The sequence below is a fragment of the Dendrobates tinctorius genome, unplaced genomic scaffold, assembly GCF_039654945.1.
Source record: "Dendrobates tinctorius isolate UK_male_01 unplaced genomic scaffold, ASM3965494v1 ptg000162l, whole genome shotgun sequence".
In the NCBI taxonomy this organism is placed as follows: domain Eukaryota; kingdom Metazoa; phylum Chordata; class Amphibia; order Anura; family Dendrobatidae; genus Dendrobates; species Dendrobates tinctorius.
Window position 1 is genome coordinate 38223922 of NW_027361829.1, and position 20264 is coordinate 38244185.

Sequence of the window (20264 nt, forward strand, 5' to 3'; positions counted from 1 at the left end):
AGAATTTTGCCTGATCATCTCTGCCAAGGGCTCAATCGCTAGGGCAAATAAGAGGGGAGAGAGGGGACACCCTTGTCTTGTTCCATTGGTGATATTAAAGCGTTTAGAGAAATGGTTATTAGTATAAATGTTGGCATTAGTGTTAGAATATAGTGCAAATACAGATGCTATAAATTTATTATTGAAGCCAAATTTTAGTAAGGCGGTTTTTAGGTAGTTCCAATTCACCCTATCGAAAGCCTTTTGGGCATCTAGTGAAATAAACAAAGAAGGGTAATTATTAGTCCTGGCCATGTTGAGCAGATTCAGAGTCCTCCTTGTGACATCTGTGACTTGTCTCCCACTAATAAAACCCACTTGATCGTTCCCAATGAGGTGGGGTAAAAGATTTTTTAAACGATCTGCTAAGATTTTTGAATATATTTTAATATCAGTATTAATTAAGGATATTGGACGATAATTTTTAACTTCCTCTAAATTCCCATTATCCTTTGGAATCATAATGATAGAGGCTTCCGTCATTTCTGTGGGAAACGAGCCAAGGCAGGAAGCATGATTGAAAAGAGACATTAAGTGAGGAGATAGGATGTTGGAAAAGGATTTAAAATGCTCATTGGTGAATCCATCTGGACCAGGGTCTTTGTTTAATTTAAGTTTATCAATGGATTTAGCAATTTCTTCCGCTGTAAATGGTTGATTTAATAAATTTAGGTCCAAGTTATCTATTTGAGGGAGGGCCAATTTGGAAAAAAAGGAGTCAATCTCCTCTTGACTAGGGTTAATTGTTGATGGGTCATTTTTTAGATTGTAAAGGTTTTCAAAGTAGTCCGCAAAAACTTGAGTGATATCAGAAGGGTGGTACTTGATTTCTCCTGAAAGAGATTTAATTTTAATAATCCTCCTATTTACCCGGGAGTGCTTCAATTTATTCATCATGTACTTAGTAGGTTTATTAATTGAAGCATAGGTGTTGTACTTTGATGCCCTTATAATGGAATCATATTCAGAAACAATTTCAGATCTTAAGTCCTGTCTTAGTTTCAAAATATCTAAATGAATATCTTGAGAAGGAGTGGACAGATTATTTTGTTGTATTTCTTTTAAGGCAATTTGGGATTGGAGATCAACGATTTTTTCTCTTTTTTCTCTTTTATATCTCGTGGAAAGTTGAATGAGATACCCCCTCAAGACAGCTTTGTGTGCATTCCATACATTAAAGGGATCAATCTCCTCTGAGGAGTTTTCATTAAAATAATTATTAATTATATCACTGATTAACGCCTTGTACTTCTGGGTATTTAGAAAAGTGGAATTAACTCTCCATAGGAAGGTATTTGTCGTGGGAGGACCCGAATCAAACACCGCAAGGACTGGGGCATGATCCGAAAAGGATTTCTCCAAGATTTCTATTTTCCTAAATTTTGTTAGGGAAAAAACGTTGGTTAAAAAAAAGATCAATTCTTGAAGATGTTTTATATGTGTCGGAGTAAAAAGTGAATTCCCTAGACGAAGAATTCAGACATCGGAACACATCAAACATCTCATTCTGTTTAATCCAATTACCCAGAGTTCGGTTTGATTTAGAAGTGGCAGAAGAAGACTAGTCAATATTCCTATCAGGAACTAAGTTGAAATCCCCTATTAGCAGTAAATCCCCTCTTTTAACATTGTTAACTTTCTTCATTAGTTTATTGAAAAATGAAAGGTGACCATTGTTAGGGGCATAAATATTTACAATCGTACAAAGATTAAAATTTAGGTTGCATATGAGAATATGAAATCTTCCCTGAGAGTCAGCGTGTTCTTCAATTAGTTGGAAAGGGATATCTTTATTGACAATTGTTATCACTCCCGCACTTTTTTTTATTTTTGAGGGCTTTAAAAATGTGGGGGAAATTTTTATGTTGGAAATTGGGATGATTATCTTTAACTAGTTTAACCTCCTGAAGACAAGAGACATCTGCATGGAGCCGTTTTATTTCTTTCCAGGTAATGTAGCGTTTGTGTGGACTGTTTAAACCTTTTACATTATGAGAAAGGATTTTTAGTTTCATGTTGGTTTATTGCTTAGATATCAAGAACCTTCACCCGACCAATCTAATAATTTAGCAGAAAGGTAAACAAAAAAAAAAGGAAAAGAAAAAACAAAAAAAAAAACAAGTATTCAAGCAAAAAACTATGAACAATACAAGGAAAATAAAAGAAAGGAAGTATGTATCTAAAGAGTCCTCCTGGAGGTTATCCACTAACTGTGGTATCTCTCCTTTTATGGGGACTTAAAAAAAGCCAAAATGTGGCAAGATCCCAGAAAGCCATAAAGGTGTGGAATAGTAGCCTAATAAACATTACTTAACTATTGTTAATTATTATTTATTTAAGACCCTCAGTAATAATTAACCATACATATAAAACAAACAGGTGAACCAATAAAGTAGGCTAGACCAATAAAGTATATGACATATGTTTCCATGATCAACCATTATCTTTGGTAGATGGATCTTTCTGTAGGAATCGTATGAAATCTAGACCTTCTTCTGGAGTAAAGAGCGGGACAATTTTACCCCTATGGGGAATGAGTAATTTTGTTGGGAAACCCCACCTATAAAAAATTCCTAGTTCTGTAAGTTTAGTAGTGATTTCTTTAAACGCTTTTCGGGCATCCATAGTGGATTTCGAAAAATCAGAAAAGAATTTTAGTTGGTCATGTGGAGAGGGCAGGGAACCTTTCTCTCTAACATATTTCAGAATTTTTTCTTTTGTTTCGAAGAAATGAAAGTGGAGAATCGTATCTCTTGGTTTATCCTTAGATACATTCTTGGGTAGGGGCAATCGATGGATTCTGTCAATCGTCAGTTGTAGGTCAGTCAAAGATGGCAGAGCCCTCTTTAACAATGCTTTGGTGTGGTTTGAAAGATCCCTTTGCATCACGCTTTCGGGTATCCCTCTGATCTTGACATTATTACGTCTGCTCCGGTCCTCTAAGTCCGCTAATTTGGACTTTACAACCAAGAGCTCAGCTTTCAAATCTGAATTTTGTTTTACTAGGTAGTCTGTCTTGTTCTCCACCTTAGTTAGTCTTTTTTCGTTTAACTCAAACCTTTGAGAGAATTTATCACTGATTTCTTGGATATCTATTTATGGGAATCGAAAGCCGATCTAATAGATTCATTAATAGAGTTAGTGACAGAGTCAGTGACAGATTTGGAGACAGATTTAAGGAGATTAACCAGCATACCCTCGGTAACCATTCTGTCAGACTTCAATAGGGTATTGTAGTCAATATCAAGAACTGGCAGGGAAGCAGTAGAAGATAACTCCGAGCAGCCCCTTTTTGGTGGTTGCTTGACAGGAGTGCTATTTGGAGAATACTCCTCGGAAGGGCTGTCAGAATCAAGATCCACTGCCCCCTCTTCCACATTCCGATTTTCTGGGTTTTTCCTCTTATTAGATTGGGACATATCCATCTTGCTGTCCTTGTCCTGATTAGAGGGCTGTTCTTTGTTTATGGTCTTAGAATTCTGAGAGGATGAAAAAGACAAAGTACGAGAACTAGAAGACAAACTTTTCTGGTCCGATTTCCTCTGAGTGATCTTACCAGAAGAACTATTGGGCATATTTTCAGATGAAGTAGCTTCCTCCCTTTTTAGGGGGGATCTAGATTTAAGTGGGCTTAACAGGTTGGCAGAGTCATTTAAGATCTCTGGCTAGTAGTATTCTTAGGCTTTTGAATTTTACTAGCAGTGGATTTAAGATTAGCTGCCATAATAGGGGTATGTACTCAAAGAAAGATAGTATATATAGTGAGTATAATCCCCCCAATTAAGGCCATCTCACACCCTCCCAGTGATATACAGTTGCTTATTATGTAAATAATAGTGACACTATTATCTATAAAGTTATAACAACTCCAAGTGCCTTCAGTATCTTAGGGCTAGTTACACATGCTTCTCAGGCGAGTATAAATCACTGCTGACACCCAGAATCACAGCAGATACCTAAGATCACAGCCAGCACCCGAATATATCCAGCAATCAGCAAAGTCCCACAAAAGAGTCCAGAAAAATCTTCTTCAACAAAGCCACTCACCACTCCGCATCTAGAGGTCACGACAGTTCAAGTCCCCTCTCTGGTATCAGCTCCGGACAGGACTAGATAAGGCAGTCCCCATCAATTTCTCCTATAAACTGCGCAGTAGAGCATCAGTTCCGGATCTTCTCTTTTTAATACACTGGCACCTCCTTCTCGCTGGTTCAGCATCGCCCCTCACCACTCATGCGGCTCCTTTAAATCTCCACTCTCTCTGGATACACCAGAGACACCGGCAGTCAACCAGCAGCAGCACCTCCACTCAGGAAAAAACAACAGAAAAGTTGCTATTTACCAAGGATATATAGAAGCACAACTGATCCGGATCTCCACCTCTTGACGAGCCGGCTCCTCTTCCCCACCACCAATCTTCGCTGTCACTCACCGCTCCTGCAGGTTTGCAAATCTCCACTCTCCTCACCGTGACACAGCAGAGCCCAACCAGTATCCTCCTGAGGCAGGCTACAAATCTCTCTGCCACCGACCGGGTCAGTAGTCACAGTAACACCACTGATCCGGATCTCCTCCTCTTGACGATCCGGCTCTTCTTCCCTCACCACCGATCAGCGTTGTCACTCACCGCTCCGGCAGCCCAGCAGATCTCCACTCTCCTCACCGCAGCACAGCAGAGCCCAATCGGTAACCTTCTGAAGCAGACTTCAATTTCTCTCTCTCACCGTCCGAGTCAGCTGACAAACACCTCACAGCAGCTCTACTGATCCGGATCTTCTCCTCCTGACGTTCCGGCTCCTCTTCCCCACTGCCGATAGCAGACAGCAATATTCCTTATTTCTGTTCCTCTCACCTGCCTCTCTAGCACCAGGCAGGGTGCTCAAAGGCTCACCAGATCAGACTCCAACAAGTCCTTATGTCTAAGAGGCCTGCATAATATCAGCTCCAGCGCTTCTTGCTGGGGTGATTTTTTGCTGAGTCACTGCTGACAGCTTATCTCTGCTTTCTTCCAGGAGCTATAACTTCTTAAATATCCAGCGGATTTTCTTCAAATAGGTCTCAAAATGATCCCAATGAGATTAGCAATCCACATCAGAGTGTCTTCCAGCAAAAAGCAATCTTCTTAGTTAAATAAGTCGCTTGAAACACCAGGCTTCACAGGAGCTCTGAGCTCACATATCCTCCTCCATTGAGCTCCAGGCCACGCCCCCCGACTTTGCCTTTTTTAGGGTCGAGTCGGATTTCATGAAACACGACTTTCTCAAAAGTTGAGTCGAACGAAATCGGCCGACTATAGGGAAAAGTCGGGGTCCGACTGAAACACGAAACCCAATGCACGTCAATGGAGAAGCAAAGTCGTCAGGGAGTGGAGGACAGTAAACACACTTACAGTGCCCATTTCAATGTCAACAACATTAATTCTTATTACTTAAGCTTGTCAACCTTAATTTACTTTATAATAATAGTTACGCATTGAAAACTGAGGGTTATTTGGCTAAAGTTGCCGGGGGGGTAGGGCTTGCTCCAGGTTTTTGTGTGCCCCGGACCAAAGAGTGTCAGTGGGCCCCTTTAACATATACCACAATTCATGATGCTCTGATACGGCAGAGAAATATTGGTATAGTACAATGAAAAATACTTCACTTCTTACATGACATGACTGATATCTATTTTAAATTCTCCATTGGCTCCAAAAATGGACAGTATATTACTATATTATGGCCACCACATAGTGCGCCATACAGAATAATGAGCCCCATATATTTCTCCATACAGAATAATTGATCCTGTATAATGTTCCATACAGTATATGACGAGCTCCACATAATGCTACAGTATATGTTGGTCCCCATGGTCCCCATGGATGATGCTCCACCTTCCTATGGGCCCAAATAATGCTCCATATATAATGGGCCCCATTTCTAATGCTCTAGTGTATAATGTGCCCCGTAAATGCTGCTCCAGTGTCTGGAATGCTCCAGTATATGATGGGCCTCATGGATGATGCACCAGTGTATGATGGGCCCAAATAATGCTCATATATAATCTGCCCCATTTAGAATGTTCCAGTATATGTTCCCAAATAATGCTCCATATCTAATGGGCCCCATTTATAATACTCCAGTGTATAATGGGCCCCGTAAATGCTGCTCCAGTGTCTGATGTCCCCCATTTGGAATGCTCCAGTATATGATGGGCCTCATGGATGATGCTCCAGTGTATGATGGGCCCAAATAATGCTCCATATCTAATCTGCCCCATTTATAATGCTCCAGTATATGAATGGCCCAAATAATGCTCCATATATAATGGGCCCCATTTCTAATGCTCTAGTATATAATGTGCCCCGTAAATGCTCTCCAGTGTCTGGAATGCTCCAGTATATGATGGGCCCCATGGATGATGCTCCAGTGTCTTATGGGCCCAAATACTACTCCATATATAATGGGCACCATTTCTAATGCTCCAGTGTATAATGGGCCCAAATAATGCTTCATATATAATGGGCTCCATTTCTAATGCTCCAGTGTATAATGAGCCCCGTAAATGCTGCTCCAGTGTCTGATGTCCCCCATTTGGAATGCTCCAGTATATGATGGGCCAAATGGATGATGCTCCAGTGTATGATAGGCCCCATATTTCATTCTCCAGTGTATAGTGCTCCCCAAAAATTTCTCCCAACCTTTGAAAAAGCTAAATACCTCTCCTCGCTGGGCACTGCTCTACTCTGGACTCCTCAGCATCAACATCTTCCAGCTCTCTGCACTTGGACTGTTTAGGCAGAGGGCATACAGACGTGATGTCATAGCGCTCTCTGACCTGAATGTCACTGTCAGGAAACGCAGAAGATGTCATGGCGATGAATCAGGTAGAGGTAAGTATTGCAAGTGCTGTGGCCATGAGCAAGCAGGGGGGCCACTTGCTGGCAGCAGCACTGGCACAGGGCCCCTCATAGTACGCCGGTGTGTCTGACGGCGAGTGGGCCCTCCCACCGGCAGAGACACTTTTGCGCACTATGAGGGGCCCTGTGCCAGTGCCGTCGCCCACGATTATGCCCCTGCACCTGCTCAGGCAACCGGCACTTTCATCTGCACCTTAGTCTGTGTCACTGTGTAAGGTGGTATAGTATGTGAGAAGGGGCACCTGAGTTTCATCAGAGTCAGATTCTGGCTCTGTAGAGTGCAAGGGGAATGTAGTGCTGTGGGTGAATGTACCAGCAGAATCATCTAGCAGTGGCTGTGCATCAGTGCACTCCATCTCTGATTCATGTTGGACTGGGGAATTCAGGATTTGACTTGATAACCCAGGCATGGTATGTGAAAAGAGCTCCATGGAGTAATCTAAAGTGTGGGCTGCTGCATCCTTCACTTTTGATGGGGGTGAAGGACACAAGGAAAGGGGTTGTTCCTGACCAGAAGCCTGCACTGACGACTCAGTGCTTGTATTTTTTGAAACTTTAGAAGAGGAGGTGATAGAGCTGGAGGCTGTTTCAGCAATGTAAGCCAAAACCAGTTCATGATGCTCCGGCTTTAAAAGCGGTTTACCTACTCTCAGAAAAGGGAACCTTCCAGAGCCAGACCATGCCGCAGTCTCAACACCTCCTGCCTTAGCTGGTATTGTACCAGCAGATGCACCACCATCAGTACCAGCTAGCCACCCATGCCCAAGTTCCGGCCTCTTAAACCATACTTCCTAATTTTTGTGAAAATGGACCCAAAATACCAGCAGATATATGGTACTGTATCAGAAACATACAGCTTTATACAGTGTAGGGGTCAATGTAAATCTCCGTATATATTTCATGATTAAGACACAGATGCTCACAGGCTCAGTATGAACAATACTATAAAAAGTTGAAAAAGGGTACAGTAACACCAGATACCAGGTATATATAGTCTAGTTTAAACATTCTAAATCTCCGTATATATTTCAAGATGCAGACACAGATGCTCTCAGGCCCAATATGGACTCGACAAGAATATAGAAAGTTGAGAAAGGGTACAGTGTTGTGAGCTCATCTGTTCATTCACCTTTTGTGTCCGAGGATCTCCCTCTTCTGGTGAAGGAAGGTAGTGAGGCTGATTTGGATGAAAGAAACCAAACACTTGATCAGGTGGATTGTGATTGGGTAACAGGAACTTCAGACTGGATATAAGGCAGCCGATGCCCTTCTGAGTTGCTGGTGATTTCTCTGCTGGATTCTGGGAGACCAGTCTGATTTCTGCTTCCAAAAGATAAGTTTTTGCTCTGCTTTTGAACTTATTAGTTTTGGTTTTGTTTACCTTGTTTTTTTGAGTTCAGCCTTCCCCGGCCGGGGGTGTGCTGGATTCTTATTCCTTGATAAGTGTTCTCTTTTGCTCTGCTTTCAGAATATTCTGAGTGCTGATATAGGGTTTGAAGTCTAGTGACTTCAGGGTCCTTTTTGCTTATCAGTTGTGTTGGTAATATTTTTAGCAGGGTTTTCTCAGATTGCAGACAGCAGCTTTTCTGTCCTGTCCTTTTTAGTTAGCTTGGGCCCCATCGTTTGCTCAACATATCTTTCTATCTGTGTTAGTGTTTTCATCTTGCTTCACCGTCATTATATGTTGGGGGCTGCCTATTGCTTTGGGGTCTGCTCTGGGGCAGTCAGTTTTTCTCTTTTCTCTCTTTAGGCTTATTAAGATCTCTGGCTGTGACGAGGTGTCTAGGATCACCGTAGGAACACTCCACGGCTACTGCTAGTTGTGTGATAGGATTAGGGGTCTGCAATCCGCTAGTTTCCAACCTCTCTGATTTTCTGGGCTGAGCGTGTGTTTTGTTTTTTCCTCCTCGGTGACTCAATCATAACAGTACAGTATCACCTGATACCAGGTATCTAATATATAAAGCTCAAAGTGTGTATGTATGTGTGTATGTCCGGGATAGGCATCCGCACCGTCGCAGCTACAGCCACAAAATTTGGCACAGTCACACATCTGGACCATGAGAGCGTCGTAAGCTATGTTGTGAGGCGAAATTTTAACCCCGCGCGTTCCAATTCACCAAACAATTTTGCCCCTATCTACATACTGGGGGAAAAAGTGTGTGCGTGTCAAGCCCTGCCCCTCATTATGATGTCATAATGCCCCTATTTGCATACTGGGGAAAAAGTGTGTGCGTATCAAGCCCCGCCCCTCATTACGTCACAATGGTTGCCATGGCGACGCTGATGTCATCATAGGTTGCAAGCCCTGCCGCCGCTCATTGTGATGTCATAATGGTTGACTATGGGATGGAGGATGTGTGATGGGTATATGGGCACTGGACTATGGGATGGAGGATATGTTTGATGGGTATATGGGCACTGGACTATGGGATGGAGGATATGTTTGACAGGTATATGGGCACGGGACTATGGGATGGCGGATATGTATATGGGCACGGGACTATGGGATGGAAGATGTGTGATGGGTATATGGGCACTGGACTATAGGATGGAGGATGTGTATGATGGGTATATGGGCACGGGACTATGAGATGGCGGATATGTATGATGGGTATATGGGCATGGGACTATGAGATGAAGGATGTGTGATGGGTATATGGACACTCGACTATGGGATGGCGAATATGTATGATGAGTATATGGGCATGGGACTATGGGATGGAGAATATGTATGATGGGTATATGGGCATGGGACTATGGGATGGAGAATATGTATGATGGGTATATGGGCATGGGACTATGGGATGGAGGATGTGTGATGGTTATATGGGCACTCGACTATGGGATGGAGGATATGTATGATGGGTATATGGGCACGGGACTATGGGATGGAGAATAATTATAATTTTCTATAACTAACCACAGTTAGTTACTATGCCCGGGCAGCGTCGGGCTCTTCAGCTAGTATCCGTATATATTTCCAGAGTCAGAAACAGACTCTCACTGCCTCAGTATGGATTAGACCAGAATATAAAAAGCAGTAAATGGGTAATGTATCACAAGCGTAGAGCTGTATACAGAGTTGGGGTAATTTTTAAATCTACATATATATTTCAGGAGTAACACACAGACTCTCACACGCTCATTATGGATCACACCATAATCTAAAAAGAAGAATAGCAAGAAATAATCACACATGTGGGCCAATGTTCAAAGTGTCAATGATGTACTTAGAGAGGTGGGTGGAAGAGGACTTTCTGGCACAAAGGGTACTGTATCAACAGAAGCCAGGTGTATATATAGTATAGTGAAAATAAAAAAAATTGCCGTATATATTTCAGGAGGCAGACACAGAGGCTCTCAGGCCCAGTATGGATTAGACAAGAATGAAGGAGTTTGTATGTTCTCCCCGTGTTTGCGTGGGTTTCCTCCGGGCACTCCGGTTTCCTCCCACACTCCAAAGACATACTGATAGGGAATTTAGATTGTGAGCCCCATCGGGGACAGTGATGAAAATGTGTGCAAACTGTAAAGCGCTGCGGAATATGTTAGCGCTATACAAAAATAAAGATTATTATTATTATTATTATTAGAAAGTTGAGAAAGGGTACAGTATTACCAGATACCAGGTATATATAGCATAGTTTCAACATTCTAAATCCCTGTATATATTTCAGGTGGCAGACACTGACGCTCTCAGGCCCAGTATGGATTCAACAAGAATGTAGAAAGTTGAGAAAGGGTACAGTATCACCAGATACCTGGTATATGTATAGCATAGTTTAAACATTCTAAATCTCAATATATATTGCCAGAGTCAGAACCAGACTCTCACTGGCTCAGTATGCCTTAGACCAGAATATAAAAAGCAGTAAATGGGTAATGTATCACAAGCGTAGAGCTGTATACAGTGTTAGGGTAATTTTTAAATCTACATATATATTTCAGGAGTAACACACAGACTCTCACAGGCTCAGTATGGATCACACCATAATATAAAAAGAAGATCCGCAGGAAATAATCACACATGTGGGCCAATGTTCAAGGTGTCAATGATGCACTTAGAGTGGTGGGTGGAGGAGGACTTTCTGGCACAAAGGGTACTGTGTCAACAGATACCAGGTATATATAATATAGTGAAAATAGAAAAAATCTGCGTATGTATTTCAGGAGGCAAGCACTGATATGCTCAGGCCATACTGGATTAGACAAGAATGAAGAAAGCTGAGAAAGGGTACAGTATTATCAGTTACCTGGTGTATATATAGCATAGTTTCAACATTCTAAATCTCTGTATATATTTCAGGAGGCAGACACAGACGCTCTCAGGCCCAGTATGGATTCGACAAGAATGTAGAAAGTTGAGAAAGGGTAGAGTATCACCAGATACCAGGTATATATAGCATAGTTTAAACATTCTAAATCTCCTTATATATTTACGTAGTCACCCTCAGATGCTCACTCAGTATGGATTTCACCGTAATACAAAATATCTAACAAAGGTTCTGTATCACAAGATAGGAGGTGTGTATAGTATAGGGCAAAATTTTTATCTCCGTATATATTGAAGGAGTGAGCCACACATGCTCACCCAGTATTGATTATACCGTAAGAAAAAAATTTGAACTAAGGTACTTTATCAGCAGATAGCAGGTGTATATAGTATAAGTGAAAATGTAATTCTCCCTATAAATTTCCTGAGTCACATACAGATAGTCAGCATGTATTTCTCTGTGATACCAGCCGGGACACGGTACTGTGTGAGAAGTGTATAGCTCTATACGGTGTGGGAAATAATGAACGTTCGTTCACTGTGCCGAAAAAAAGAATAAAAGTAGGAGTGCTGTGTAAAAAGCAGCCTGCACAGCAGTGTGCACACAGTAATAGTGCTATAATGCAGGCTAATAATCAACGCTGCTGCACACAAGAAAATCCTCCCTGTCACTGGCAAACAGACAAATAACTAGCACTACTGCACACAAGAAAATCCTCCCTGTAACTGGTAGGCAGCCTAATAACTAGCGCTGATGCACACAAGAAAATCCTCCCCTGCCACTGCACAGTAACTGTACACAACAAATGCGTTATGCACAAGCACATAATAACTTCCTTTTGCAGGCCTAAGTGTCTCCCTAATGTTAAACAGCATCACCCACCTCTCCCTACTGTAGTGATGGTCAGAAGAAAAATGGCGGTCGGCGGTGAGGGCTTTTATACACACTCCATATATACAGTGTTTCAGGAGTCACCCTCAGACGCTCACCCAGTCAGTATGGATTTAACCGTAATCCAAAATGTAGAAAAAAGGTATTGTATCAGCAGATACCAGGTGTATCCAGTCTAGGGCTAATTGTAAATCTCCGTCTATATTTCCGGAGTCAGACACAGAAACTCACAGGCTCAATATGGATTACACCAGAATATAAAAAAGAAGAAAAAGGGAAATGCATTCGAAGCGTACACCAATATACAGTGTTGGGGTGTAGGGTCAGTGGGCCGAGCTGGGGGGGGTGATCCCTATTCTTACCGCGCAAAGATGACACAGAGACAAGATGGAGGCAGGTACTGGGTGCAACAGGTCCAAGTTTATTTCTTTACTTGCCGTCCGCCTGACGGCCTCCGCAGCACACCGCACGTTTCTTCACTTGTCGGCCCTCCGTTTCTAGAGTCGTTTACACACCGTACTTTTACAATAGGGACGTACATATGCGTACCGTCCCTCCTTCACTGTTTGACGCTCCTGACAGGTCCGCCACTGTGGCCGCCCTAGGCCCAATAACCAACAGCGCTTTCACTGGTCAGTCGTCGTGTCAAATACGGTATATAGCACTCACTGCCTCGTCTCTTCTGCGGTATCTTCCTGTCAGGACCACCCCCCTGACGTTCTCTCTCCTCAGTCCCCCTGGTAAGATTCTCCTCAGAGCGCAAAGACTGTCACAGTCCTCCTGTCACCTGAACTCCCCCTGGGGACTGGAACCTTCTGGAACCCTCCCTCAATATTTATAGCTCTCCCGGTTCCTTGAAACTGTCACTCTAACTGTCACTACGCCCCCCATGACCAACGGTTTCTAAAGCCCTAAGCTGATGTCACGTCCTTTGCTCACACTCCACCCTGCCATCTAATGGTCATCCCAAGGTACTGCACGTCCACTACACTTTCCTAGCTGTTTCCCCACTGTACACCTACCTACACTGTGCATCCCTTTCCTTCTTCACTCAGACTAGTCCGTCCGTCCGTCAGGTCACCTTCCCTACACTCCCCCTCACCTCTGTCCATTGAAAGTGGTATAGACTGTCAGGAGTTCGATGCACTGTTGTGCAGATTATAAGGACAGTTGCATTTAGAAAAAAAGTTTTGTTGTTGTTTAACTGATGCAACTATTTTCTCTCTCTTTCTTTCTTCTTTCTATGTTCTTTATATACAAAAATATGTTTACCTGACAGAACGGGGATACGGAAAGCGGAGGAGTGTCCAGGTCCAAGGAAGGGGGGAGGAGGAAAGAAGACATGCAACGTTATGTTATATTTTGGTTTTAAAAGCAAGAGAAAATGAAAAAAAATTATAAAAATGGGTACTTGTGATATTGTAAAGTTGTTTTGGTGTACAATATGCACAAGTAAAATGCAACAGGTCCGGGTAAGGGAAGGTCTGCGGGACCAAAGGAAAGTGTGAGATCCGGTAGGGATCTAAGAGTTGAGGAGGTCTGGGAGACCGGGACGCCGACCATGACATGTAATTGAAAGAAGGGAAAATGAGTTGGAAGACGTGAGAAAGACAGCCGTCCTAGGTCAGGTCCCCAACACCACGGACACCCCTGGGCCTAGGGCGGCCACAGTGGCAGACCTGTCAGGAGCGTCAAACAGTGAAGGAGGGACGGTACGCATATGTACGTCCCTATTGTAAAAGTACGGTGTGTAAACGGCTCTAGAAACGGAGGGCCGACAAGTGAAGAAACGTGCGGTGTGCTGCGGAGGCCGTCAGGCGGATAGCAAGTAAAGAAATAAACTTGGACCTGTTGCACCCAGTACCTGCCTTGTCTCTGTGTCATCTTTGCGCAGTAAGAATAGGGATCACCCCCCCAGCTCGGCCCACTGACCCTACATTTGGCGTAGTCGGCAGGATTCGAACCTGCGCGGGGATGGTCATCCTAATGGTCATCCCAAGGTACTGCACGTCCACTACACTTTCCTAGCTGTTTCCCCACTGTACACCTACCTACACTGTGCATCCCTTTCCTTCTTCACTCAGGCTAGTCCGTCCGTCCGTCAGGTCACCTTCCCTACACTCTCCCTTCCTTTGTCCATTGTCGTCCTCGACAATCGTCATCCCTGCCTTCGTCGTTCTGAAGCTACACCTACAGGGGTACTTTTAAATGTTCGTATATATTTCAGTATCAGTAAGCCAGTCCAGACTCTTCGCTACAAGAAACTAGATGGTTACAAGTACAGACGGAAAGTCGAGTGATTGCTGAAATTTTGGAATTACTAATCACGGGAAAACCTCCCAGGAGATTTCGCAGAGGCGATGCTGACCCGCAATTACTTTGTCTGTGGAGACAGTGAAAACGGTTCTTTGTGAAGAAAGGTTTGCTGTGTCGCAGTAGCGTGGATCCCATCACCGTTACTCGCCTCCATCAAATTGTGATCACAGAGAGAGATGTAGTCATGGTCCTCACTGCCTATCATGATCTGTCTGGTCACTTTGGAGTGCAAAAGACAGAAGCCACAGGCCATTGGTGATTCTATTGGATTGGCATGAGAGGAGACATTGTAAAATGGTGGCAGGAATGTCACACGTCTGTGACTAGGAAAACTGTGAAAGATGATCATAAAGCACCCCTGCATCAGATTGTGAGTCTACGTCCATTACAAATGGTAGCCATAGATCATCTGAAGCTAGAGCCCAGCAGGACTGGCCATAGATACGTTTTAACCATCATCGATCAATTCAGCAAAGTTGTCATGCACGTCCCTGTGAAGGATTGAACTGGCCAGACTACACAGCAGTGGAGCAGGGAGAGGTAAGTCTTGCAAGTGCTTGGGCCCTGAGCAAGCGGGGGGGCACACTCGGGGGCGGCGGTACTGTCACAGGGCCCCTCAAAGTATGCCGGTGTGTCTGACGGCGAGTGGGCCCCCCCCACTGTCAGAGACACTTTACTGTACTACGAGGGGCCCTGTGCAAGTGCCGTCACCCAAGAGTGGGCCCACCCACCTGTTTAAGGCAACGGCACTTGCCCGGGTGCGTGAGGTGGTGACCCCGGCCATGGGGGGGGGCAGCCCAGTTAGGGAGGTTGAAAAAATGGCATATGTTGATGTGTAGGCTGGACATTCAGCAGCTGCAAATGGAGGAAGTGGAGAAGTACAGGGAAGAGGAGGACAAAAGTGAGACATTTTAATTGCCACCTATGTGTCATCAGGGGAAGGTGGGACAAAATCCTTTGAAACCCATGCATGGTTCATTTTAATGAAGGTTAGATCATCAACATTTTGCGTCGACAGACGGGTACTTTTTTCTCTCAGGATTGATCCAGCAGCACTGAAGAATCTTTCAGATAGCACACTAGCAACAGGGCAAGCGAGCTCCTGTAAGGCATATTGTGCCAATTCAGGCCAGGTGTCCAGTTTACAGGCCCAATAGTCAAAGGGGAATGACCTGTGAGGGAGAACATCGATATGGGAGGAGAAGTAGTTTGTAACCATAGTTGACAACTGCTGTCTCCTGTCCCTTGCAATCGATTCTGTATTAGCAGTCGTGTGAGCGGTACTTGAAAAATCAGTCCACAACATGGTCATGAAACCCCTGTCTCCAACGCCACTTCGGCTGTGTGCACCATGAACACCTCTTCCATTTTAACCTCTACGGCTCGTGGGAGAACCAGCACCGCTGCTGTGTGCTGGAAATGCCTTGAACAAACGGTTTACCAGAGTTGCTTGTTTGTTAGCCAATATTATCTCTAGGTTCTCCTGTGGCATGATGTTCTGTAGTTTGCCTTTATAGTGTGGATCCACAATGCTGGCCAACTAGTTGTCATCATCCTTCATCATTTTGGCAATGCAGGGGCCCCTTTTTAGGATCCGCAAGGCATAATCACACATGTGGGCCAATGTTCCAGGTGTCAATGATGCACTGCCAGTGGTGGGTGGAGGAGCACTTTCTTGGAAATCCACGTACCTCCAGTCACGCACAAACCCTGGACCTGACCTTGGCATGCCAATATTATCTCTTTCCCCCTGAGAAACATCCTCCTCCCCAAAATAATCATCCCCCTCATCCTCCTCCTCCTCTTCCTCTTCTTCCTCCACCTCATCCAGGTCAGTTGCCCTCGCTGACAATGGCTGACTGTCAACAAGGCTTCCCTCCTCCTCTTCCTCCTCCTCTGTTGCAGACGCATGATCCTTAATATGCATCCAAGTTTGCATGAGCAGATGCATAAGTGGGATGCTCATGCTTATGATGGCGTTGTCTGCGCTTACCAGCCGTGTGCATTCCTCAAAACACTGAAGGACTTTACAGAGGTCTTTCAGCTTTGACCACTGCACACCCGACAATTCCATGTCTTCCCTCAAACCGCCTGCCCGTGTATCCTCCCACAAATGCATTACAGCCTTCCTCTGTTCGCACAGCCTCTCAACCATGTGCATGGTGGAGTTTCACCTTGTTGCAACATCTATGATTATGTGGTGCTTGGGGAGGTGGAGTGATCGCTGCAGCTTCTGCATACGACTGGAGTGTACAGGCAAGCGACGGATGTGCGAGCACAGTCTTCGCACCTTATTGAGCCAGGCTGTTAACTCCGGATAGATATTTAGGAAGCACTGCACCACCAGGTTCAAGGTGTGAGCCAGGCAAGGTATGTGTCTGAGTTTTGCAAGGGCTATGGCTGCCACAAAATTCCTGCCGTTATCACTGACTACCTTCCCTGCCTCAAGATGTAGACTGCCCAGCCATGACTCAGTTTGTCGATGCAAGTAGTCGGCCAGTACCTTCACAGTGTGTCTTTTGTCGCCCAAAGTCATCATCTTTAAAACAGCCTGCTGCCACTTACCACTAACTGTTTGATAGTGGGACACCTCATGTGCAACACTGGCAGCTGCGGATGGAGTGCTCGTGTGACTGCTCTCTGTCGACGAGCTTTCGCTTCTGGAGGAGGAGGAGGAGGGACGAATGCCTACAGCCAACTGTTTCCTATACCGTGGGCTAGGCAGCACAGTTCCACCGCCGCTGTCCCCTGTGGAGCCAGCATCCATAACATTAAACCAGTCCGCAGTGATGGACACGTAACGGCCCTGGCCATGCCTACTGGCCCATGCATCTGCTGTGAGGTGCACCTTTCCACTCACTGATTGTTTGAGTGCATGGAGAATGCAGTCTTTCACATGCAGGTGGAGGGCAGGGATGGCTTTTCGAGAAAAGAAGTGCCGACTGGGTAGGTCACAGCATGGGACAGCATAAGCCATGAGCTCTCGGAAAGCTTCGTTTTCAACCAAACGCAAGGGCATCATCTCTAATGAGATCAGTTTGGCAATGTAGCCGTTCAAAGACAATGTACGTGGATGAAAGGATGAGTACTTTCTTGTCCTACTCAGAGTGTCTGGTAGGGTGAGCTGGACTTGAGAGCTGCATAGGGGGAACTAGAGGTGGACATTAAGGACTGAGATGGGGTTGGTGATGGTGATGGTGGTGTTGGTGATGGCCTAGATTCAGTCTTTTCTTACAAAAACATTGTGATTTCCTGACTGCTTTGGCCTTGCGACGACACCTCAACATTTCTTGCTGGTGGTGTGCTTAGCGGTGGCCTTTCAGTGGGGGAAGCAATGGAGCGTGGCTGGCTACCTTCAGTTGGAGCAGGTCCACATGTGCTACCTGAGGTTTTGTAGTCCGTCCACGCTTGCAAGTGCTTGGTGGTTAAATGTCTAAGCATGCAACTGGTGTTTAAATTTCGGAGATTTTTACCTCGGCTGAAGGTTCTTCCGCACTTCTTACAGATAACCTGTGCCTCATCAATAGGATTTTGGTCAAAAAAATGCCACATTGCACTCTTCCTACTACGGTATAAATTTTCAGGGCTTGCACGGTGTGCAAATTTGACCGTCTGGCCAAGCTGTTCTGCAACTCTTTTTGATTTTTTACCAAGTTTTTGTACAGCTACGGGCCTGCCAGATAACCGCTGCTGCGATGTCGATGCTTGCTGCGGATCCTTCTCCTCTTCTGAGCTATTGCCAGCGGCACCCTCTTCCCCCAATGGATGCCAATCCGGGTCAACAACTGAGTCATCCATCACCTCCTCTTCAATTTCATCTGCACCTTCCTCTGTGTCACCATGTAAGGTGGTATAGTATACGGGAAGGGACACCAGAGTTTCATCAGGGTCTGATTCTGGCTCACTAGACTGTGAGGCAAATGTATTGCTCTGGGTCAATATACCAGCAGAATCATCTAGCAGTGGCTGTGCATCAGTGCACTCCATGTCGGATTTATCTTGTACTGGGGAATTCAGGATTTGACTTGATAACCCAGGCATGGTATGTGAAAAGAGCTCCATGGCCTTCTTTTGCCAGACGATGACGCAGGCTCAACACCTCCTGCCTTAGCTGCTATTGTGCTTTTGCCATAACCAGCAGATGCACCACCACCACCATCAGTACCAGCTGCACCCCCACGTACGCGTCCTATTCCACCATACTTCCTCATGTTTGGGAAAATGTACCAAAAATACCAGCAGAGATATGGTGCTGTATGAGGAGCGTACAGCTGTGTAAGGTGTATGGAAAAATTTAAATCTCCGTATATATTTCGTTACTCTCAAATGCTCTCCCAGTATGTATTTGACTGTAATCCAACCAGCAGATATTCGGTACTGTATCAGAAGTGTACAGCTGTACACGATTTGGTGAAACTGTTAATCTCCGTATATTTGTTTCCGGAGTCACACACAGACGCTCTGGCAGTATGTATTTGACCGTAATACAACCAGCAGAAATACGGTACTGTATGAGAAGTCGACAGCTCTATATGGTGTATTGAAAAATGGAAATGTCCGTAAATGTATTTCTGGAGTCTCACACACACACGCTTTGTCTGTATAGATGTGACCGTAAAGCGAACAGCAGATATGCGATACTGTTAGAGAAGCAGACAGCTCTATATGATGTATGCAAAAATGGACAGCGGACAGCTGTATATGGTGTATGTATGGAAAATTTTAAATCTCCGTTTTTTTTATGGAGTCAAACACAGATAGCATGCATTTGTCTGTGATACCAGCCGGTACATGGTAGTGTGTGAGGAGCGTATAGCTCTATACGGTGTATGTATGGAAAAATAAAAATCTACATCTATTTTTTCCGTAGTCACACACAGACGCTGTCACTGTATAGGCTTGACCGTAATCAAACAGCAGATAAAAGATACTGTTTGACAAGCGGACAGCTCTATACGGTGTATGTATGGAAAATTTTAATTCTCCAACTATTTTTTAACAGAATCACACTACGCTATCTCTGTATAGATTTGACCATAATCAAACAGCAGATATAAGATACTGTTTGACAAGCGGACAGCTCTATACTGTGTATGTATGTAAAATTTTAAATCTCTGTCTATTTTTTTACGGAGTTAAGCACAGATAGCATGTATTTGTCTGTGATACCAGCTGGTACACGGTAGTGTGTGAGGAGCGTACAGCTCTATACGGTGTATGTATGGAAAATTTTAATTCTCCGTCTATTTTTTAATGGAGTCACACACACGCTGTCTCTGTATAGATTTGACAGTAATCAAACAGCAGATATAGGATACTGTTTGACAAGCGGACAGCTCTCTATGGTGTATGTATGGAAAAATTTTAAATCTCAGTCTATTTTTTAACAGAGTCACACACGCTGTCTCTGTATAGATTTGACCGTTACCAAACAGCAGATATAGGATACTGTTTTACAAGCAGACAGCTCTATACGGTGTATGTATGGAAAAATTAAAATCTCCGTCTATCTTTTTACGCAGTCACACACAGATAGCATGTATTTGTCCATGATACCAGCCGGTACACGGTAGTGTGTGAGGTGCGTACACCTCTATACGGTGTGAGAAAAAATGAACGCTCGCTAACTGTGCAGAAAAAAGGAATACAAGTATTTTTTCTTTGAAAAAAGCAGTCTGCACAGCAGTGTGCACACAGCAGTGCAGCTATCAGGTACCCTTATGAGGCAGCCTAATAACCACCAACACTGCTGCAAACAAAAGTGTAAAAAAATGAATGCTCGGTAACTGTGCAGACAAAAGGAATTAAAGTATTTCTGCTTTGAAAAAAGCAGTCTGCAC